Here is a 25,218-nt window from a genome sequence, read left to right on the forward strand (position 1 = left end):
TTTAAAAGGATACAATTCAGAAATGCCAGTTGCATAGAGCACAGTATAAGGAAAGAGCTCAGGCTCAACGCTTTCATGACTTCTCTAGGTGGATTATTCCACTACTACTTTAACAAATTCTCCAACCCAGAAACTCTTTGAACCCAGTCCTTTTCGGCTTTTATGGAGGCTTCATTAATCCCAAAAAGTCAATGATTTGATCATTCTCCAGCCCCTCTCCTTGCCCTGGTTTTTAGAGAGCAGTGCTAAAAGTTCCAACCCTGAAATTATATGGATAGTTCTCCTGGTAACCACCTTCCATCCTCAGGGGGCTTCTAGAAATCATTTCATTAACATCAACCCAGATATGGTTGAATGGCACTTATTATGAATAATAAAAGACACCTGTATGGGTCTTACCACTCAGGAAATTCCAAGGGTTTTAGGAGGTCTCTACAAGGAAAGGGATGAAGACTAAATATATATATATGTATGTATATATATGTATATATATATACATACATATATATATAAATATAAATAAATATAAATATATATATACATATATATGTATATATATATATACATACATATATATAAATATAAATAAATATAAATATATATATACATATATATGTATATATATATACATAAATATATATATATACATATATATGTATATATATACATAAATATATATATATACATATATATGTATATATATACATAAATATATATATACATATATATGTATATATATACATAAATATATATATATATTTTAGCAATCACAATGTATAGATATATCAAGGTATATTTCTAACTGAAGACACATTTTAACAAAGTTGTCTACAGAGTGCATTTAAAATCTTTCTTTATGATATCCCAGCATTAAAATTAGAACTTCTGGAGTGACTAGGTGGCTCAGTCAGTTGAGAGTCTGACACTTGAATTGACTCAAGTCATGATCTCATGGTCTTGGGATGGACCCTGTGTCAGGCTCCATGCTGAACATGGAGCCTGCCTGAGAGACTCTGAGAGACTCTCTCTCTCACTCTCCTCCCCCACCTCCCTCTGCCCCTCTCCCCTGATCATGTTGTCTTTCTCTCTCTCTCTCTCTCTCAGTAAAAAATTAAAAAAAATAAAATAAAATTAGAACTTCAGAAGTAGGATATAATTTTTAAGTCACATGAAAATTATATAAAAAATTAAAATATATGTTTTTTTTAAACAAATTAATCATATAGAAGTCCATTACAGTGTTTGTACCTTGAAGTGTTTGGCAGTCTTGTGTGTCTGAGCCCTTAACATTCACTGTAAAATGAATGGCTTTTTCCAAATTGAGATATGAGTATGCTAATCTTAGATACTTCACCTGCCAGTTCCCAGCAAACTTTTTTACACTGAAATTAATATTAAAAATATGTATAAATCATTATATTGTACACCTGAAACTAACTGTATATATTTTTTATATATACATATTTTTTAATTTTTTTCAACATATGAAATTTATTGTCAAATTGGTTTCCATACAACACCCAGTGCTCATCCCAAAAGGTGCCCTCCTCAATGCCCATCACCCACCCTCCCCTTCCTCCCGCCCCCCATCAACCCTCAGTTTGTTCTCAGTTTTTAAGAGTCTCTTAGGCTTTGGCTCTCTCCCACTCTAACCTCTTTTTTTTTTTTTTTCCTTCCCCTCCCCCATGGGTTTCTGTTAAGTTTCTCAGGATCCACCTAAGAGTGAAACCATATGGTATCTGCCTAAATGTCCATCAACTGATGAATGGATAAAGAAATTGTGGTTTATATACACAATGGAGTACTATATGGCAATGAGAAAGAACGAAATATGGCCCTTTGTAGCAACATGGATGGAACTGGAGAGTGTGATGCTAAGTGAAATAAGCCATACAGTGAAACTAACTGTATATTAACTATATTGGAATTAAAATAAAAATATATATGTAAGAATTAGAATCACTCAAGAACATTTAATATGGCATTACTCTCAACAAAGCACAAGTTACACGAACATCCTAATTATAATAAGAGATTTTATTTCTGAAATTAAATCAAAGCACCTGCATTTAATAGAAATACAAAAATATGAATTGTCTTCATTACTCATTCAGACACTGCCAGAATACCCAGACATGTGCAGTAATCATTGAATTTAATTTTTAGAATATTTTACCAAGTTTAAACATGTTAAAACGTGGGTGTTTTAAATATTATTTTGATACTTGTAGATATCCAGGAAGGAAGATGAAACATGGTTTACTTAAAATCTGTGGCTTCGGGGCGCCTGGGTGGCGCAGTCGGTTAAGCGTCCGACTTCAGCCAGGTCACGATCTCGCGGTCCGTGAGTTCGAGCCCCGCGTCAGGCTCTGGGCTGATGGCTTGGAGCCTGGAGCCTGTTTCTGATTCTGTGTCTCCCTCTCTCTCTGCCCCTCCCCGTTCATGCTCTGTCTCTCTCTGTCCCAAAAATAAAAAAAATAAAAAATAAAAAAAAAGTAGAAAAAAAAAATCTGTGGCTTCATTTATAACTGTTAAGATTGAGGTTTATACCCTATCCTTGATTTAGGTTCTTGTGCTAGGCCCTGCAAATGCTAATGGTAAACATGTCCTTACATCTCAGTGTCTTCAATTGGAGTGGAGTTTGAGCTCCTCTAACTGCATCATATATAAGTTGTTTTGTTTTTGTTTTTGTTTTAAGTAATCTCTACACCCAAGGTGGGGCTTGAAGTCATGATCCTGAGATCAGGAGTCCCACGCTCCACCCCCCAGGGACCCCAATATATTTTGTTGTCTTTAAAAAGAGAAAAGAATTACCACTGGCCTTTCCTGTAGAGACCATCTGACTGGCCTAGTAGAGTTTTGATGAGCACCAACTAGTAATAATGCAATGATTAAGCCTCTTAGTCTTGCATGTCACTCAGGTTCTGCAAAACAGCTTTTAGTACAACTGTCATCTTCCCTGACAGCCATGCAGTTAATTGAAAAAATATATATATGATTGCAGCTAATACTTTATCTTCTTAGATAATGGTAAATACTCTGATTTTCTTTCTTGCTGTTGAATCTTTATCTGCATTGGAGTTATCTCAGATTATTTCTTTAAATTTGTTAAGTATTTTCCAAACATTTGGATTTCCGTTATTTCAGGTTCAGTAAATATATGCTTCACATTTCTGCCTCATACTATGCCTGTTGATAATGACTATATAGAACAGAATATGATTTCACTTATATTTTTTACTTCAAAAGGCAATAACAAATACAAACTTTTGCAGCTCAGGAATGAATTAAGGATTTACATAGGGTGTTTTCTATCAGAGACTGAGTCATTCTCCAGCTTCCAAGTCTGGAAACAAGCAAATAATCAATGAAATTTCCTTCTTTGTTCAAAGTTAGCATTTTCTCCTGGGAAATATTTGCATAGTTTTACTATAAAGTGAATTGCAGGGATAAGCCATTTTCTTTGAGAATGTCAGTAGAGAACTAAGTAACTTCTCATTGTGGGACAGCTTCAGGACTCTGGACACAAATGGAAGTTTCTGGTTTGCTGCCAAGAACAGCCTCCCGAATTAATAACACCTACTGAATGACCCAGTAGTTGGAGATGTTTCCATTTTTATGATTTCTATTTTTAATAGCATAAAGAGGCTATAAGTTTTTATTTTTTTCCTTTGAGATTATCACACTGTTCTGATGATTGAAATCACTTGCACTTCAGCCTTAACTCTTGTAAATATTCTCTGGAGACAGAGGAAGGCACTTGTCCATGTCTTATTTCTCAATTATGAAGCACAGAAAATAGTCCTTCATGGACACTGCAATAACAGAATGGCCGCAGACATAATAAATCAGGAAACAGTCCCTACTAGTGTTGGTAAAATTCATGCATAAGAGAAAAATCAGAGACTTATTTTTTTCTTAGGGAATCTGAACTTTTCATCAGTTTTGAAAAGGAGAGAATCTGTATTGGTACTAAAACACTGATAGATGTATCACTTAGTAAAATAAAGCTTAAATTAAGAATTATGTTCACTTAAAAATCCTATTAAGAAAGAGAAGAAATACCAAAAAAGATAAATTCACATCTCACTTTATTTAATTACAATAAACGATATCACAAGTACAGCCAGAGTCTCCACATTAAGAGCAATAATCTAAAATCTGAAATTCTACTTTGCAGACTACCTAGGACGAAAGTTCTGGAGTAGAATATAGTCATCTTTTAATGAGTTCTTTCCATGTACTCATATAAAGTCTTATTTATTACCTTATTATTGCCTGTTTGGCCTGAAGCAACCTTTACAAGACCAATTTCAGCTGATAGTTTTTTTCTATCCTACTCCAAGAAGGTCTCTTTTTTTAGTTATGCAAATGACAAGACCAGTAAGGTTTTGGGCCTGAATAAAATTAGGCCTAGCCTAAAATGAATTATAAGCTAGAAAAGCTACTGTTAGAACTGACATCGTAACTCAGGAATCTTTATTCAAGTTGCTAGTTTCTTTGCTGACATACCCTTCGATATTGTAATGTTAAGCCATTGTCAAGATCATGTTTATTTTTCATTTGTTTTTTGACCGTCCCCTCCAATGAAATGTAAACTCCAAATGCTATTCATACCAACATCATGACACTTGGCATGATGCCTGGCAGTGATGTATTAAATAAAGGAGTGAACAAGTTTGTTTGTTAAATAATAAGGCATAGCATTTTCCTTAATTTGCACCATTTCATTAAACTAACGTTTACATCTATGTTTGGCTTTGAGAGAATGAGTCCCTATTTACTTTTGACACTATTCCTAGATCTTACATGTTTGTTTGTTTTTGTTTTTGTTTTTTGTCTCAAAATTTATAGATAGGTTGTTTGGCCATTTTATTTATTGTTTAAAATTTTTATTAATGTCTATTAATAAATTAATGTTATGTTTATTTATTTTTGAGAGAGAGACAGAGACAGAGCATGAATGAGGGATTCTGGTTCTCCCTCTCTCTCTGCCCCTCCCTCATTCATTCAGAGAGAGGGAGAACCAGAATCCGAAGCAGGCTCCAGGCTCTGAGCTGTCAGCACAGAGCCTGGTGCAGGACTCAAACACGTGAACTGCAAGATCATGACCCGAGAGGAAGTTGAGACACCTACACGCCCGTTTTACTATTTTATGAAGGGAAGTTTGCACTGTGTGATCATGAGGCTGCATGGGGAGTATAATGTTTTCCCTATTTACTGACAGTACCTCCTTTGGTATTGGTGAAAGCACGTGAACTGTTAGAAATGTTCACATTTCTTGTAGTTTGGAAGAACAAGAACTTGGAAGTTTTTCATTGACAGAATGAAGCTTTTATGTTCCACACAGATGAAGCATAAATGACATGAATTAATGACAAGAGTACATCCCCAAGTACTGGAAGAATCTTTCAGAAGAGAAGATACTTGCTCTGGCTCCTGTGATACACTGATATCCTCAGTTCATACAGTCCATTTGATAATCTCAACTTTATCCTTGGATCAGGCTAGACCACTAAAGAGCTTTGGATTCTGCCGTTTCGGTCTTTCATCTAAATGCTTTTATCGAATTGATTCTGGATTTATCCTACCAACTGACAATTAAGGGCATGAAAAATAAATACTATGAACTTGTAATTATTTCTATTTTGGAGATGCTGTTGAGAACATGCTGCAGTGTATAATACAATGCTTTTTCTAAGAAGACTCTCAGAAATTTTTCTCAGCAATTAACAAAAAAATTTAAACGTTTATTCATTATTTTTAAATTTTTTTTAACATTTATTCATTTTTGAGACAGGGAGAGACAGAGCATGAACGGGGTAGGGTCAGAGAGAGGGAGACACAGCATGTGAAACAGGCTCCAGGCTCTGAGCTGTCAGCCCAGAGCCCGACGCGGGGCTCGAACTCATGGACCGCGAGATCATGACCTGAGCCGAAGTCGGCTGCTTAACCAACTGAGCCACCCAGGTGCCCCAAACGTTTATTCATTTTTGAGAGAGAGAGAGAGAGAGAGAGAGAGAGCGAGAGCGCATGAGCAGGGTAGGGCCAGAGAGAGAGAGGGAGACAAAGAATCCAAAGCAGGCTCCAAGCTCTGAGATGGCCGTATACAGCCCAATGCATGGCTCGAACTCAGGAGCAGTGAGATTGTGACCTGAGACAAGGTCAGCGCTTAACCAACTCAGCCACACGGATGCCCCTCTCAGCTATTCCAGAAAATGCTCATTCTTAATTACTATTTGCTTTTTTTTTTTCCCCCTCTTTGGTCATAAAATCTGGCAGGTGACTGCTTTTTCCTCTTACAAGTGAGGAAGCTCTTTAGCTCATGAATATTAGGGATCATTCATTTGTCTGCCTTTCTTTCTCTACCATGCATTCAGGAAGCTCAGAATCAAATTTGGCCCTTCTTGCTAATTGTTTGCTAGCTTGGCCCAGACTCTATCATCTTCATGCTTTATCCCTGATTTCCTCAACTATTCATTTCTTTGCTTTTTGCCATCTTTATTTTCCTAAGCCATCTTAAATTCTTTGCCGCCAGCGAGATCTGTATAAATGTACTCAAGACATTGTTTCTTAACAATGTTTAATGTTTTCCACTATGAGACCAAGTCCAAATAATATTTTAGCCTGTAAGACCCTGAACAGATTGGTCACCTCAGTCTGCTTCATCTTCTCCTTTCATCCCAGGACCCCCTTTTCCAAGACAATCCATTTAGAACTTCTCCAGAAAACCATGCTGTTTCATGCTTCTGTGCCTTGATTCATTTCTTTGTGATATCTTAGATACTATGACAATTTTTTTCATCTTAACTCCATCCCCCCATCAAGTAGCACTGACACCTTCTCTTTTGTTCTACTATATGCTCTATAAATCTCTCTCTTAAAATTAATGCAGATACTTTGGTATATTTCTTTCACCAAATCTGTCACTAGAAAATATAAACTCTTTGAAGGCAGAAGTTTGTGTTTTAAAATGAAGACACTTTGCATATTTCCTGGCATATTATGCATATTTTATATGTTTGCCATAGGGATGGTAGATGAGGAAGTACTATATGAATGTATTATTGATTACTACAGATCCAGTTGTAAGCATTACATTTCTACTAAAATGGGGCCAGAGAGTAGGTACATGATTGACCCTTTGCTGTGTTCATTCTTTTAATATGTGGACTTTACTATATGAATATTTTAAAAAAATATAAAAAACAATGGAATACTGGGGTCATATAATGATAGAATGAATTTTTCTGCTTAATTTGCCTATTTAAAACATGAAATAAAGTACAGACACTATATTTATGAATATGTAAGTGTAGGAGTATTCAACTTTTATAAATAGGCCAAAATTTACGTGAATGTAGACAGAATCCACCTATTGCCAAGGGTGTTTTGATTTCTTAGGAGCTCACCACCATAATACTTATTTTTTCTTTAATTTGCGATAATAATTAGGAGTGATGCTTTAGCTCCTATGTTACTGAATAAAACTTTAGGATCATGAAACCCACATTAAAAATTTTGGATAAATCAGTATTTCAGTAGAAAGAAATGGTACATGTAAAATAGATGTGAAGTTTTCCTTTTGTAGACAGTCCATCTTTATTCAGTGATTCTGATTTCCCAAAGTTTTCTAGTGCTTATGTTTACAGGTAAAAGTAGATAAGATCATCAATGTGAACTTATCAGTAAATTTTTATTTTAAAAGCATTCCAGAAAGGCTGTGGAATGAAATTTAGGACTACTATATGCCCAAAAACAAAGAACTTGTATTATTTCACTTTATACTTTGGTTCCATTAAATGTGCTTTTTAAAAAACATTCAACATGGGTAGCCTTTCAGACTCCAATGTAACTAACCCTTAGTAGATGGCTCTTAAGCTCTTTAATCATGGGTTATGAGATTATATAATCTTACATATTCCATATTGAAGGGATCTGAAAACTCCTTTTTTTAGTCTAACCCTTTTCATTGATGTTGATTTAACTAAGGCCCATATAATTGAAGCAACTGGCCAAATCTTTCACAGAACTTAATGTTTTGGGGTGGAGAGGGAAGTAAACTCCCAGCTATGGATAAAAGTTTGAATTTTGTTCATATAGTAGTATTTTAATCAAACTGTAATACATACATAAATCACAGATAAGATGAATGTGTAATTAGGACCATAGAGCTAAGAGTGCTGTTCTCACTGATGGAGAATTTATGTTTTATAGAATTGACAGTATTGACATTAATTCATGAAAGGTATATGTAGTGGCTGCCTTAGTTTTGTCAGGATTAATGTTGATTAGTCTTTCTTCTTGTCCTTTGAAAATTGTGAATTCCAGGAAATGTGATTGAAAATGTCAGTAACTATTAAGAATACACATATTGAAATACTAGTTTGGGTAATAGAGTAAGTAATTATAAGAAGTATAATTAAGGAAGTTAATAGACTAGAGGATTAAGTCCTATATAAGGTGTTTGAAACTGGAGAGGAATTATATACACTAACTCTCCAGAATTAATGATTATCTTATACTTGCAAGTATATTTTATTTATATATGATTCCTTAGATCTATTAGGCTATTACAGTTATGTTACAGAAGGTAACAAACGTTAAATTCATATAGTTTTAAAGTTTGTGTTAAGAATACCATTTTTTAGAAAGAAGAAAAATTTTGTCTATAGATACATGTAGAAAATCCTAAAGATTGGAGAAAAAAAGCTTAAAATTAACAAATTCAATAAAGTTAGAAAATATAAAACCACGAAAAAAATCAGTTGCATTTCTACACACTAAAAATGAACAATCTAAAACGAAAATTAGGAAAACCCATCTATAATAGCACTTTGAATATATCCTACCACTTCATTTTGTCCTGTAACGTTTCTTTTGAAATATCAACTAATAGCTGTAAGGGGTTTCCCTTGTATGTAACTGCTTTCACCATGTTAGTTACCATGTGTCTTGGTGTGATCTTCTTTAGTTTCAATTTGCTTGGGCATCTTTGTGCCTCCTGGATCGGAATGTTTCCTTTCTCAGATTTATGAAGTTTTCACATATTATTTCTTCAAATAAATACCGTCCACCCCCTACCCCCCACCTCCACTTTCTTTTCTCCCTCCGGGATTGCTATAATGTAAATATTATGCTTGATGGTGTTCCTGGGTATCCTATGTCTTTTCTCACTTTGCTTTTTTTTTTTTTTTTCCTCTCATCTGTTCGGTTTGATTGCTTTCTATTACTCTGTCCTCAGGGTTGCTCATTTATTTTTCTGTTTTGTCTAGTATATTATTTCTTCCATCTAGTATATTGTTATTTATTGTGTTCTTCATCTGTGGTTCTTTTTTACCTTATTGTTAAGGATCTCACTGATGTTCTCCACTCTTGTCTCAAGTCCAGTGAGTATCTTACTGATTATTACTTTACATTCTTAATGAGGCATATTACTTACCTCCATTTCTCTTAGGTCTTTTTATGTGATTTTTGTCCTGTCCTGTCATTTGTGGCATGTTCCTCTATCTTGTCATTTTGCCTAACTCTCTGTGTCTGTTTCTGTATGTTAGGAAACACAGCTACATCTCTTGCTGCTTGAAAGTAATGGCCTTATGAAGAAAAGGGCCTCTAGTCTCGTGCTGTGAAGAGTCCTCTTTTCACCTGAACCTGGGACTCATGGATAGCTCGTATGTGCCCTATTGTGGCTGAGCCACTTTTTCCCTCAGTCCAGTTTTCTGTAATGGCTCTCTTTGTTATGGGCAATATTTGGTCCCTTTGGTGTTAGTGGGCCAGTCTAGGGATGCCTTGGGATTGAGTTGAGTCAGACAAGGTGTTTGCCAGAGATGCAGTAGCACCAAACAGCAGGCACTTTTCCTGTGTTGTCCCTTGAGAAGCTCTCATTGGTGGCAGGGGAAGGTATGGGGACTGCCATCAGACCAGTTGTTGGCCTCCAGCCCACTGCTGCGTCTTCGTCTGACTGGCTTATCTATGTAGTTATATTTTCCTCTCTCTGGGGCAAGAGCCATTTTGGAGTGGTACTGGCCATCGTAGGAGCTACGTGAACACTGCCAGGCCTGTGGAACCACCCTGTATGACTTCTGATCAAGAGCATCTTGGAGAGGTTTGATCTGCCAAATCACAGCAGGGGAGTGCAGTGGTGCTAACAAGCTTTGCACACCCAGATTCCTCTGTGGAAGGGGACTTATAGGACCCAGACTGATGGGCTGTCCAAGGAATGGATTAGTGGAAGCACAGAGTGGGGCACAGTTAGCTGTAGTGCTAACAAGATAGGTAGTGAGTCCTGTAGGTGGCCCTCTGTTTATGCTGGAGGATGGAAGAGGTAAATGACACCTGCTAGTTCTTTTATTTCTGGAGGAGTTCCTCAGAAATTTCTGCTCCTCTGAGACAGGCTCTGAGATTAGTAAATAACTACCTCTTGTATGTCCCTGTTGCCTTTCTTATCTCTTTTTTTTTTTCTAAGTTTGTATATTTTGAGAGAGACAGAGAATGTAGTGTACATGTCGGGGAGAGGCAGAGAGAGAAGGGAGAAAGAGAGAATCCCAAGCAGGCTCTGCACTGCCAGCAGTTAGAGGGCTCAGACTTATGAACCGTGAGATCATGACCTGATCTGAAATCAAGAATCTGATGCTTAACTAACCGAACCTCTCAGGTGCTCCCAGGTGCCTAAGTGCTGCTTCCAGGTTTTGTTTCCAAGGGCTCTTTGTTTTGTTGTCTCTTTAAGGGTGGGGATGCAGTTTCCTCTTGCCCTCCTGGCACTCCCAGAGCCCAGCCTGCTGATTTTTTTTAAAATTCCATGTTTTAAGTCCTGCTGGTTATAAGAAGTCACAAAATCCAGCCCCTCTGATTTTCAAAACCAAATGTTATGGGGATTCGTCTTCCCCACATGGGCTTCTTTAATGTATGGGTCTGTTTCTCTCCCCTCTCCATACCCACCATTTCTGTCCCTTCCACAGATTGTCTTGTGAGTCCATTTAGTTCCTGACCATAGGTCCACCCTTCCTACCCTCTTTGTTGTGGCCTCTTCTCTACATTTAGTTGTGGATTTTATGATGTCACTGGGGTCATTTACTGGGTTATTTACACTCACACGAGTGTTATCTCATGGTATCCATCGGATAAAATGAGCCTAGAATCCCCCTACTCTCTCATCTTTGCCAGAAGTCTTGGAAGAAGGAAATGTTTATAAATTTCTTCTTGAAATTTATTTCAAACTTGAAATTTTTATATATTTGCAGTTTCTCCAGAGATACAAATAAATTTGTTATTGGTAAGTTTTTTAAATTTTTGAATAATTCTTTATAGTAATTTTCTTCCTGAGAAGGATTTTATTTTATAACCAGGAATTCTGAAAAAAATATAGACCACAGTGCATCTCCTATCTTTCTAATGCTTTTGGCAAGAGTCAAAGCTCATTTAACAGCACTTAGAACCTCCTCGTCACACATACTGTCAGGCATTTAAAAAATTGTGATTCCACTTGCAAATAGATTTGCTGCAAAATATGTGCTGTAAAACATGTTTTAATAAAAGTAAAATTTTTGATGGTCCATAATGGAGGTCATTGATCCTGAGACAATCTTTCATATTTTTAATCTTCCAAAGACAGTCCTCAACTAGATGACTTGATTAATGCTAATACTTATCAATAAATTGAATTGTGTCACATTAATCCAGTTTTCATGTATCCTTGTCCATTTACTTTCTGTGGAACAAAAAATTTTAAAAGGAAGTTACATTTTTGCTAATCCTCTATTTCTTTTAAAGTGGATGTTCAGGACTCTGCTACTTAGAAAGCAGTGTAGAGAAAGGAAGTGGTCTTATAAGAAGATGACAAATTTGGACACCTGAATAAAGGTTGCAAAAGAGCTCTCATTTCCCAGTGCTTTTCTTTCCCATATTCTCAAAATGCCAATTTGAGGAATGCAAACTTTGTTTCTTGGTTAATCAGTCATTCCCCCAAGAAATATTTAAAGCTATCCTTTACCTTAATTATCAAGTCATTAGAGAGAACTTAAAATTCCCAAGCCTTCAGATAATAAGCTACAGGCCACTTAAAGGTACTATAGAGAGTAGAAGTTGGCCATTTGAATATTTAGTCACAGATGGTAAATGGGATTTCCACTCTCTACTGCATCTCAGATACAGAGATTAAATCTCTTTCACATTTGTCTCCACATCTTTTAGAATATTTTTTGTTCTAGAAAGTTTATTTTGTTCTGCGGTATTTTAAGTTGGAACTTCTGAAGAGATTGATACTTTCTCATTTTCTGGGGAAGAAAAGTGATAGATTGCCTTTGTAAATGAAGACTCATGCTGTTATTGTCTACAGTTCGTAGTAATGTTAAACAGCAGTCTATTGTGGGCTTCTTATTAATTATGATGCTTCCTGCTACCATGCTGATTTTTTTTTTTCTGATGGCTTCACTGTGGAGAAGCACAGCTTCTTTCAAAGAAGCCCATCACAATGCAAGCAGCTCATTAACTTCAGCCTTCCTCCCAGATTCCTGTGACAAGCTGAAGAACGTTCCCTAACTAACTTTAGAGAGAGATAATAAAGTTTTATTTCCCTTTCACAGTGTTTAAAGGGCAGTTTATCGTGTTCTTTTCTTCAAGACAGAATTTTGAACAGAAGCATAGGGACTCAACTTTATTTTTTAATGTTCTGGATGTCACTAAATTAGAAGTTGCTATAAATGACACCTCCTTACATTTGGTAGGTGCCTTATTTTATTAAAAAATAAAGTGGGCATATCTGTGTGTGCAGTTGTTTCAGAGAATAATGAACTTAAAAGAAATTTCTGTGATCATCTTTCCAGATTGAAGTTTTATGGCTATTCTTTGTTGGTTTGTTTTTTATTTGCTAGCAAGCAGGAGAGTACTTATCTAATACGGAATCTTTCAAATATGAATACTCCTTAGGGCTCTTAAATTCTAAAATTTCCCCATTGTGTATTCTTTCCTTTGGTACATTTCTCCACACATTTTATAACACTGTAAATTCTTTGGAAAAGGTACATGTCCTCATATTTGGATGACTTGAGTGAAAATGCCTGATTCGGTCCAAATAGGCTATGTTATTCTATAATGACATAGGATCTGAGTAGGTAAATACCATAACAAATGTGTTCCTCTCATGCTACCAGTCCAATGTGGTTTGGCATTATACTCAAGGATGAAGGTTCATGGAAATTCCATTTCCTTACACGTGTTCATGATGGCTGGAACAGGAAAAGAAAAGACATTGGATTAAAAACTAGATTTCAAAATTCCTCAGAAAAGTGGCATATGCCACTGCTCACCGTCAGCCAGAATGAGTCCCATGACCATGCCTAACTTCAAGATGATAGGAAGGTACAGTCCAACCAGAGGGAGAAGGAATAGAACATTTATGAACAGCCCCAGTGATCAACAGCACTCTATCGTAAATTAGTTTCGTATACCAGATTCTAGCTGACAGCTCTCTGCAATAAGGGGTAGAAATTGGTATGTGAGGGGTAAAGGAAAAATAGGCTTTTAGAGTATAAAAGACAAACCTAACAGGCACAGAAGAAACATAAGGCTAGGTACCTATCCAAGTGACAGGAGGGTTTCTGCAGAAGCAATATACCAGCTCACTAGCCTTTGGTGTTCTTCACTAAAAATAGTAATTCTCAATTTCGGTAAGTAATTTTCTGAATAATAAAATACAATGCACTATATCAGTAAAGTGCACACAATTAATACATAATAAATGACATTTACAAGGCTTTTTAAACCATAGCTAGCTTGCTTGCTTGCTTGCTTTTTCTTTCAACCATAGCTTTCTTGAGAGAAAACACTAAATTGTTGATAAAATGGTTGGGATCTAATGACCCACAGTATAAGATTTACAGTTCCCTAGGAATAAGGGCTGTGTCTTACATCTCCCTGTGTCTCTAGTTGCTAAGTTACAGCTGACTATATTTGTTGTAGAGCATAAAAAGCAGAGTGTGGGAACTAAATGGCCTAAGTCTGAGTCCTTGCTTGACCACTTACTTGCTTAGTAACTCTGTGCAAGTAGCTATTGCTTTTGCCTCCTCAGCATTCATTTTTCCTTTGGCTAACAGTGTGATAACCACCCCCCTCCCTACCTCCTGGATGGCTCTAAACATTTATTCAGTCCATGTGGTTCCATTGGGGTTCCATCTCCTAGCTTCTGGGATAATATGTTTCTCAACAACCTGTCCCTGTGGTCACACTGATTGTTTCAGAAGGATGTACATGTTCAATATTTTCCACTGGAATTCTTTTTAATGCTTAGGAAAGGAAAACTATTATATTTATCTGATGGCTGCTGAAAGGATGTGATGCAAATCTAAAGTGGTCACCTTCCATATTACCTTAAAAAAGGGAACTTCTGTCTGAGAGAGGAGACAATGAGGAAAAATTCTAAATGGAATTGGGAGGTGAGGAAAAAGAATATGAATAACAGACCAAAGTGATTGTTTAAGTCCAATGTGATTTGACTTTGGCCTTTAAATTATAGGACATGATCCTTGTCCTTTTCACTAAGCTATTTGAAATTGGGATTTTTGAAACACTAAGCATCCTGACAAACCTTCCTGAGTCCGTTTTTATGCATATAAAATGAAGTATTGCTGTAGTAATAAGTGGATTTCCCTGAAGTAACTACAAATCCTTAAAACTTGTATATGCATTATGTTTGTGGAAGATTATAAACATAATTTGTAGAAATGTTGGGTTTTAGATACTGTCATACGCGTTAGCAGAAATAGACATTTAAGTTGGATATCCATGTCTGGAGCACAGGAAATAGGTACAGGAGGGAGATACAGAATTAGGAGTCATGAATAAAGAATTGGTAATCATAGCCATGGTGATAAATAAAAGTGCCTCATCAGAATGTAAGAGTTCTAAAAGGAGTAGAAGGGAATAGTCTATACTTTAGGTTTGATAGAGAATAAAGAGCAGTGGGCCTGGGGCAAAGGTAGTTTTTTTTTCTGAGGTTGGCAAGGGAGTGCACTGGCCGGTTCATATAGGGCCTGCATGTGAAGCAAGTTGCTAAGGAACTTACCATTTATCACTTGGGCCAATGAATGGGAGTTGAAGAAAGGTTTCCAGCAAGAGACAGAATAGCATTTCTACTTGTATTAAGATCATTCTTGTGGAAGAAGAGAAGATAGATTATAAGTCAAAGTGAATGATGTTAGAGATACTAATCGATTATTCTGATTATTTAAGCAAAAGACAACGAGGATCTAAATTAAGGCAATGGCAGTGAGAATTAAGATGAGGATATGGTTGGAAGGGGACTTAGGAGAGAGAATCTTACATTATTAAAGGTATTTGAGGGCTGGGAGAGAAATGCTTTCAGTATAAGGGTTTTTGCTAGAGTGAGAGAATAGTGACAATTCAATTAAGAGAGGCAATACAAAATGAAAAATAAATTTGGAGCACATTTCAGTTTTTCTCAGGATGATGTTAAGATCTAAAGCCTAGAGAAGAATTTGGAGTTGACTTGTCCACAAATATGTGTTAAAACCTGTGACAGAGTTTTTTGTTTTTGTTTTGTTTTGTTTGAAATCTAAAAATGATATAAGATGACACAAGGCTGAACTCTGAGGCTGGAGCCCTAAAAAGTCTAGGGATCTGGGAAGACTTAAGAATCAAAGAACCTACGAGTAGTAGTAGAAATAGATGATTGTGGATGTCACCCCAAAAAGAAGGGAATATTAAGTCTGAGATAGTGGCTGGTAGACCACCATATATACTGAAAAAGATAAAAACTGGGGGAAAATTAGAGGAATAAGTGTCAAGTAATAAGATAATTAAGGTCTTCTTTAGCATAAAACTATCATTCTCAAGTACAATTTAATCATGGTTTACACAAGTTTCATTTAATTCTTCCTGGCAATAAGAAAGCACTGCACTTTTCGTCTTGAAATCCCCTTCTATTATTTTTGCCCACCAGACATTAAACGTCCCGTTATCTGGGATCTTCTAGCCCTCTGTGCACACCTTCTTCCCCATACTTCTCTCCATTTTAGTTATTGACTATATTATTTTACTTAGCTAAAAACCATAAGGTCCTTGAGGATAGGGTTTCTCTCTCTTTCTTTCTTTCTTTCTTTCTTTCTTTCTTTCTTTCTTTCTTTCTTTCTTTCTTTCTTTCTTTCTTTCGTTTATTTTTCAGAGAGAGAATGGGGGAGGGACAGAGAGAGAGGAAGACACAGAATCTGAAGCAGGCTCCAGGATCCAAGCCTTAAGCCCTGAGCCCACTGCAAGGCTCAAACCCATGAACCTTGAGATCATGACCTGAGGGGAAGTCCTAGGCTTAACAGACAGAGCCACCCAGGTACCCTTCTTTTCTATCTTTACTCATAGCACTGGCCCTCTGGCCTGGCTCAAAAGAATGTTTATTGAATGTGTCTCCCTAATATCTACCATTCCCTTTTCTAAATGGTGTCTCTCTTAATGTATCAATTGGAAAGCTTAATTTTCCTGTTCCTCCTACATGTTTGCCCTCTGATGTTTTCCATGTCTTAAGTTGGCCCATCGCTAATAATAGCTATTAGTCTTCATGTAGTAGAACACTGAATATGTTAGCACCCCCTCTTCCAATGAACCCTGAAGGAAATTGGATGGAACATAGTAAAAGCATTTTATCATGTCAACTTTCATAAGACCAATGATAGGACTGCAATTCAAATATAAAGCCCAACTAATATAGAGACAAGAACTACAATATAGTAAGAACTAGGCAGTTAACTTAAACTTTGCCTATTACCACATTACAGTAGAATATTTAAGATGAGGACTTTGCACAAGAAGAATAGACCTTCCTTGCAGATTCTCCCTTAGGTCGTCATGTCTTTGCACCTTTTTCTTTAAATCTCTCTGTTCATTAGAACACACACTCTTTGGGAAAATAGCTCCCTGATGGACAGGAAAATATCTTCGGTTTTTCCTGATTCTTCATTCCAGGCAGTTTGGACAATGAGAGCTCCCTCTACTCCTCTTGTATATTCTCATGAGATTTCAGGCTGTAAGCAAGCATTAAATAGAATCTCAGATTCTAGTCCAATTTTTCTAACAACAGGAGGTATAAGTCATTGGGGGCATTTGGGTGGCTCATTTGGTTTAGCATCTAACTTTGGTTCAGGTCATGATCTCATGGCTCAGGAGTTCAAGGCCCACATTGAGTTCACTGCTATCCACACAGAGCCCACTTCAGATCTTCTGCCCCCCTCTCTCTCTCTGCCCCTCCCCCACGTGTGCGCTCTCTCTCAAAAATAAATAAATCTCTTAAAGAAAAAGTCCTAAGTCACTGATTTCTTCATCTGGTAAGTAATTGGTTATCTTTAAAATACATTCTTTTCCTCTGAGACATCAGAATCTAAATGCATTTTTTGACAAAGAACTTTTTGAGCATTAACAAAACTCTGGACATGCCATAATGGAACAAGGAATATGAATGGCTTCTTGTCAGCTCTACTTGGGACTTTGGTAACATTTAATGCCTATTCTATTTATTGGCTAATTCCTCATCAAAATTGATTCCCGTTATTTTGAGTCAGCCCTTAATTCAGATTTTGGTTCATATCTTACTGTGATCTGGAGGGAGATTACCAAATCTGCCCACGAGAATGAATGAATGAATGAATGAATGGATCTTGTTTATATCAGATACATTTTATCACATTAAGTTCATAAATAATACCTGCATCCACTGTTCTTTTTAATGGTTTCATAGGATATTGGCACAACTATAACTCACTTACTGTAAGTGCTCTGTCTAGAATAAAATCAGCTTGGTTCCTTATACACAATGATTTAATGTAAGGGGGCACTTACTACACATGCAAGCACACTTGCCTGCTGAGATTAAGTATTTAAAAAGATGAGGCAGCTGTAATTATTTGCATGCTAATTTACCATGAAATCTTTTTCCAGCCCTAAGGACACAAAAGCTTTATGTTTAATGTTTTAGTCCATTGTAACAGATAATTTAAAAAATCATTAGGACCGAAAAGCATTTTTTTTTTTTTTGCTTTAGTAACTTCTCCATATTTATTACTACCATCATTGCACCATTTCTTAACTATGGGCTAGAAACCTAGGTTTTATCCTTTGCTATTTTTTTTTCCTTTCCACCCATGCCCATCATTATTTTTCCTTTCCACCCATGCCCAAACAGTTTATTTTACTTCATTAATGTCTCTAGAATTGGTAACTACATTTATCATCACTGGTTCTACCTAAGTCCATGTTCTTAATAATCACACATGAATTATTATGTCATACCATTTACTGAACTCCTGGTCTCTGATCATACCTTTCAAGGCATTTTTCAAAAAACATGATGTTACTCTCATATAAATTTAATTGCTTACTATTGCCTTATGAAATAAAATCCAAAGTCTTTCATTATCTGTTCCTTTCAAACTCTCAAGTCTCATTTTATAGTAATCTTTTACTTGCCAACTTTGATCTTTTTCTCTAGCCATACTAAACTATTCGTAGTTGTCACCTTCTTGTGTCTTTACAAATACTATTCCTCTGGTTGACTCAGGCTACTCCATCCTCTATACTATAGCAGGGTGAAGGTAAATTCCGGTTCCATTTGCAGATACAGACTTTATTTATTTATTTATTTTTTTAATTTTTTTTTCAACGTTTTGTTTTTTTTTATTTATTTTTGGGACAGAGAGAGACAGAGCATGAACGGGGGAGGGGCAGAGAGAGAGGGAGACACAGAATCGGAAACAGGCTCCAGGCTCCGAGCCATCAGCCCAGAGCCTGACGCGGGGCTCGAACTCATGGACCGCGAGATCGTGACCTGGCTGAAGTGGGACGCTTAACCGACTGCGCCACCCAGGCGCCCCTGCAGATACAGACTTTAGAAAAAAATAAGGTTTTCAAGAATACTTATGCATGAATTCATGAGCTAAACAATGAATACTTAAAGTACATTTTATTTTTTATTTAGTTTTCCAATTTCAATTGTAGTTGATGTATGATATTATATCAGTTCGAGGTGTACAATATAGTGATTTGACAATTTTATATATTATGCACTGCTTATCCTCAGTGTAGATACCATCTGTCACCCTACAATGTTATTACAATATTGTTAACTACACTCCTTATGTTGTACTTCTCATCCCCATGACTTATATTATAACTGGAAATTTGTATATGTTACTCCCCTTCACTCACCTGCCCCCCCCTCCCCTCTGGCAACCATCAGTTTATCTCTATATTTATGAATCTTTTTCTCTGTTTGCTTCCTTTTTTAAATATTCCACATACAGGTTAATCATATGGTATTTACATTTTTCAGACTTATTTAACTTAGCCTAATACCCTCTAGGTCCATCCATGTCCCAAATGGCAAGATTTCATTCTTTTTTATGGCTGAGTAATAGTTCACTGCGTGCACACAGTGAAATACCACACATTCTTTATTTAATCATCCACTGATGGACAGTTAGGTTGCTTCTATACCCTTTTATTTCTCTGAGCTTTGGTCATTAACAGTTTATACATTAAATTTCACAAAAAAATATTGGAGATGGTGGATTAAACTTCTGCCTGATTTCCAGCTACATCAACCAATGTGATAATAGAAAGAAGGGATTATATTAGTATAGTTATCATAGCTCCTTGGCCCTCTGTGTATTTCTCAAGCCAGGAATTTAAAGCCTGATCAAGCTATTTTCTTTGTGTAGGCTTTCCAGTACAGCCAGATGTGCTGGCGCATCCCAACACTTGCAGTCCTTATTCCTCCTCCAGTGATCTCTCGCAACAGCCACTTGGTTCACCAATGTTTGGTATTCATTAGGCACATAAGAGGCTTTAAAAAAATCATAAGCCATCTTATGCTATAGACTTCCAGTATACCATTTATCCTTAAAAACAAACAAAAAAGAAAACAGAAAACACAACACTATCTGCTGCTAGAAAACATGTCTAGCTCCAAGCCTTGCATCTCCCAGGTTTCAGTAATGAATATAGGATTAACCTTACGCATTTTAAAGGCAAGGCAGATGTGATGTAGACTTGGGTATTTACAATCTTATTAGAAGGAATAGAAAAATGACTTCTAGTCTAAGTGTCACAATATTTATGTTAACCTTTTTTTAAGGTACCTAGGTATTTTAAGTCCAAGGATTCTTTCCTTGAGTTGTACATTTTAACATTTCCAAAATTATGACACAACACTTCTGAAAGGTTGTTAATAAATTGATGGTATGTTAGAGCTGTAGAAATGTAGCACTTATTATCTAGCCATCACTTAATTTCCATTCTGTTCTCTGCAAGACTATCTTCACTGGCATTCATCTTGGTTTTTTCAAGTAGCCACTTCGGTTGGTTAACTTCTCCATCCCAGCCATAGCCCTAATTCCCTTAATCTTGAAATGCCCTGTTTCTTCAGGTTTTTACCTTTCAGCCCCTTATTAGACTATTCCACATTTATATTAATGTAGAAATGAAAGAATAATTCTTTACATATCCACCACATGTAGGGAAAGTTTTATTGTCAATGAAGCATGAAGTTAAATTTTAATAATGAAATATCAGAAGACCTTTGTTTACCTCTCAAGTCCTACTCCATGAAAGGTTTATTTCTATAAATACATGCTAAAAGACTGTAAATATCATATTAGGGTTTAGAATTTTCAATTGTATTACAAATTTCTGAAATAGATACTGTTGGTATTATATTAATGGCTATTGCCAAATAATAAAAGGCAATGGCAATAAAAGGTTTCAAAGCTCTGTTAAAGAGGATTAGCCAGAGGATATGATTGGGGCAAATATATAGAGAGGAAGTGTTATAATTAAACACTGTTTTGATCATATTGTTCTTTATTTGGAAGCTTTGAGTAGATTCCATTATTTTTGGTGTTGTGCAAATGCTACCATAAGATGATCATAAAACTCCTCTAACTTTCACATTTCTCTTTAATAAAAGTGGCAGTAGAAATACGCAAGTCCCAGGATTGTTACAATGATTAAGAACAATAAAGCAGTTGTAGAAGTTGATATTGTGTCCTCTAGTAAGCTCAATAATACAGAATACCTGTATTCCTTTAGCTTGTATTTCTAATACCCACCCCTAAATGTGGGGAAGAGGACAAATAATTCCTGCTGATATGAGCAAGATACTTATTATTGGTGAATTCTAAAAATGGTGTATATATTTGTTTGAATAATCTAATTTCCCTCTGATGTACTTTTTGTTTGTGCTTGCACAGCATGATTTTAAATTCCACAAACAAGAAGAAGAGATAAAAGGACAGAGATAATAGTGCCTTAAAATTTGCTTCTTGACATTGTTCACTTAATAAACAGGGTGAAGTCTGTAACCTTCAAAAGACTGACAAAGGGACATCTCCTTTCTATGCAAATTTACATCATGAAAGAATGATTGGAATAGCTTTCCTACTGTGCAACAAATTTGTTAAGTGGAACAGATTGAAAGTATCATGCCATTTCCCACAGACATAGGGCATGTAAATCAGCTTGCAAATTGAATGGGATCACAAAGAATCATTTGAAAATGACTCTAAGATTGAAGGTTTCAGGACAGAGTATAAAGTGGTAGGTGGAAAGTAGGTGTCAGCTGTGACTGAAGTAAATGATACATAGACCCTGAGGAAGGATCTGTGCCCAGTAGGTCAGGTGCATTTGGTATGCAAGAGTCTGTCTTGAAGGTAACATATTAAATTATTTCATATTCAGTGTTGATTTGGAGAATTATGTAAAGAAATATTTGTAAAGTATATTGAACCAGCACTCTGAAACTACTAATCATGTTCAGTGAATTTAATTTAAGGATGGAGAGAAAAGGTGGGAATTAATTCCTAATTTCATCACCAAGTAAAATAAATGAAATAAAGGCTTAGTCTGTAGGTTTACCATTCTGCTAAAGCCAGATCCACAAGGTATTAGAGTCAGGGTGGCCGCATGGCAAAGGGGCCATGATACTTAACTAGAGCTGAGGGTTCATCTTCTGACTTAATTCAGAAGAGGGAAAAAATGAGAGTCTGCCTCAAGGGAAGTTGTATCTCTAATTTAATAGGTGATAAAGGAGAGAAGAGCCAGAGGTACTAGATTATATGGTAGGATAGTTGGTTACTATGTGTATATAATTCACAAAATCCTTTAATTTAATGGATTGTGGAGGTCATTGATTCCAACACTCTTTAAGCGCATGACTCGCTTCAAAAAAATCACCAGTAAGTGGTAATTTGATCCTGCTTGACTAACTCTGCTAATAAAAACTCCCGAAATTTATGGGGAAACCTGTTCAATAATTAGAGCTTTGTAATTATTCAGAATCACTTCTTTATATATGATTAGCCACTTCAGTATACCTTTTACTCCATTGTCTGTCTCTCTCTCTCTCTCTCTCTCTCTCTCTCTCTCACACACACACACACAAACACACACACACACACACTACTTTTATCTATAGGCAAAAGATAGACTTTCAAAAGGTACAGTTAGTATGTTCGTTGTGAGCCTCTTTTAAACAGGACGAGCACTCTCAGAATTAGTGAAATGACACTTTGCCCTAACAATGGCAGCAACGGTATCCTAAAATATGTTCAGCAATCGGTGCTTTGCTTGGCTTGCTACATATAATTCCTACAATCTCATTTTTACCAGGGAATGAAAATGAAGCACAAACAGGCAGCAACCTGCCTCAGTTCACACAACGGAATTTGGGGGCCAAGATTAAATCGAGGCCTTCCATCTGCAGGGTCAGTGCTCTTCACTAGTTACCTGTGCTAACAAAAACAACAAAAATTCTTTTTATCTATGTTAATAAGTTTTGTTTTAAAAGAAACTAACTCAAAATTCAAAAAAGGAAACAAAATATGAAAAATAAGAGATAAAAATAAATGACTAAGAAGTTAAAACCTTTTTACATAATAATCAGTAGAATTATGTTGTTCATCAGTAGATCAGTATTTTATTAATGAATGGCTCACAATTTCGTTGAAGTTAAAAATAAAAAAAAAAAACCAACAGAATGAAATTTGGGAAACTATCAATCTAGGCAAGGGGTAAAGAAGTGATTAAATCTCTACCTTTTAGTATATAATAAAGTGATTCTGAAGCTACTGAATTTACCTTCAAGGAAAAGCACATACACAACCATCAAAATATTCAGTTTATGTAGAAAACTACCAAAACTGAAAATAAAATTGCATGAATTTTACAAGTAAGATAAGACTGATTAAGCTTTTGACTGTAAGGCTCTGCAGCTTTCTTGAGGGGTTTCCTTGTCTGAGCCACCAAATGGAAGGTTTTCTCAACTCTGCATTCATTACATACTGTGTAATGAGTCCAGTGGCCTATTGCCAACCGCCACTGTTGAGAATAAGGGTATCCTTAGTAGATGTTCTTGTAGATCTTCTTGCCATGTATAGATAATTTAGAATTTACAAATAAAGATTTAATAGTGGTATAAAACCTAGATACCAAAACTAACAGCAATTTTAATCAGACAAGAAATGTTACTTTTCTACTTTTTAATGTACTTTTCCCTTCTGAAAATCTTGTCAATAATTTTATAATTATCTCCCTATAAACTGATGGTCTCTAGCTTCATAACATATGTAACATAGTTCATATCATTAACCACAGACCTATGTTAAAACCCCAAAAAATTGGTTTTAAAAATAAGAATAGAGTATATGCCAGATTTTTTCCCCTGATGAATATTGTTATCTATTATTCTGTCTTTTCACACTCAATCACAAATGATTTTAAATAACAGTTCTTCTGGGAACTGAATCTCTCTCAAATCATAAAATGTTTTTGGAAGCTGCATTAATATTTTCATGTGATCACATCACTGATTAAAAGGGAGTTATCAGCTTTTTCTACAAAGTGCCCACCTGATCATTCTACCATCCATAAAAAGGATTCTTTAAAAATCTTTTATTATCTTCCTTATCCCTCTCTACCCTAATTCTATCAGTAACATCACCATTTTAAAGCATCATCCATGGGTTGGAACATTAGAACCATCTTTGCCTCTTCTCTTGTGCTTGTCATTTCCCACCACGGTGTCTATCCCTCTGTGTGTTCACTTAGCCATACTAAATTACGCTATCACTATAGCTCTCACAAATGTCCTTCCTTACTATTTCCATTGGGGCCAACCCACTCCAATTCATTTTCAGACTATTCTAATGGCTGTCTTATGTTCTTCCTCACCAACCAGTCAACTCCCTATTTAAAGACCTCCAAGGGACACCTGGGTGGCTCAGTCGATTAAGCGGTCGCCTTATACTCAGGTCATGATCTCATGGTTTGTGAGTTCGGACCCCATGCTAGGCTTTGTGCTGACAGCTCAGAGCCTGGAGCTTGGTTCGTATTCTGTGTGTGTCTCTCTCTCTGCCCCTCCCCTGCTCGCATTCTGTCTCTCAAAAATAAATAAACATTAAAAACCTCCAAGAAACCCTCTTTTTGCCTTCTATTATTGACAGGGATAGTACTGATAATAAAACCTTTAAACTTTGGAAAAAGAAATGTTTCCTAATGTATCTATAGTTTTCTGAATGCTAATAATTTGTCTGCTACACTTTTTCTTTCATCTTCTATCTCTCTGGTTTGTTATTTAAATACATACTATATTTTTTTAGCAATTTGTTTATAATTATCCCTTAATTGTATTTCCCTTATATTTCCCTAAAACTGGTTTGCTGGACAAGTAAATGCATGCAATCACCATAGGTTTGCATATGGTTCAGTTTCCTCATATTTTTTTTTTCAGTTTCCTCATCTTAAAATGAGAACAGTAAGAATTACCTAGGACACAGCAAGGTAAAATTTACAGTATCTCAAACTAATGAAAATGTACCAGGCATGTAAAAAGCAGAAAACAAAACTCATAATGAGAAAAATGAATCCATCTAAACACACCCAGATGACACAAATGTTAAAATTATCAGACAAGAACATTAAAACAACTATATAATAGAAATGTATAAACATTTAAGTAAAGCCATAGAGGATATGGCAAACAAGACCCAAATAGAACTTCTATAAATGGTAATTACAATGTGGAGGATAAAAAATGAACTGAAGGAACTGGTAGCAGATTTAACACTACCGAAGAAGAAAGTCACGAACTTGAATACATAATGAGGAATAAGACCAATATATCTACTTGTTACCACCAGTGTTCAACATTGTACTGGAACTGAAGTA

General features: G+C 36.0%; 1 long non-coding RNA gene across 1 annotated transcript in view; it reads right to left on the reverse strand.

Annotated features, from left to right (window-relative positions):
- Nucleotides 1-16,926: 16,926 nt before the first annotated feature.
- The window catches only part of LOC131510547 (uncharacterized), a 49,154-nt gene continuing 40,862 nt past the window's right edge, over nucleotides 16,927-25,218 (reverse strand). Inside the window, exon 4 of the long non-coding RNA XR_009261091.1 lies at nucleotides 16,927-17,027. This is a non-coding gene — a long non-coding RNA (uncharacterized LOC131510547). The remainder of the gene's footprint in view (nucleotides 17,028-25,218) is intronic.

The sequence above is a fragment of the Neofelis nebulosa genome, chromosome 1, assembly GCF_028018385.1.
Source record: "Neofelis nebulosa isolate mNeoNeb1 chromosome 1, mNeoNeb1.pri, whole genome shotgun sequence".
NCBI lineage: Eukaryota > Metazoa > Chordata > Mammalia > Carnivora > Felidae > Neofelis > Neofelis nebulosa.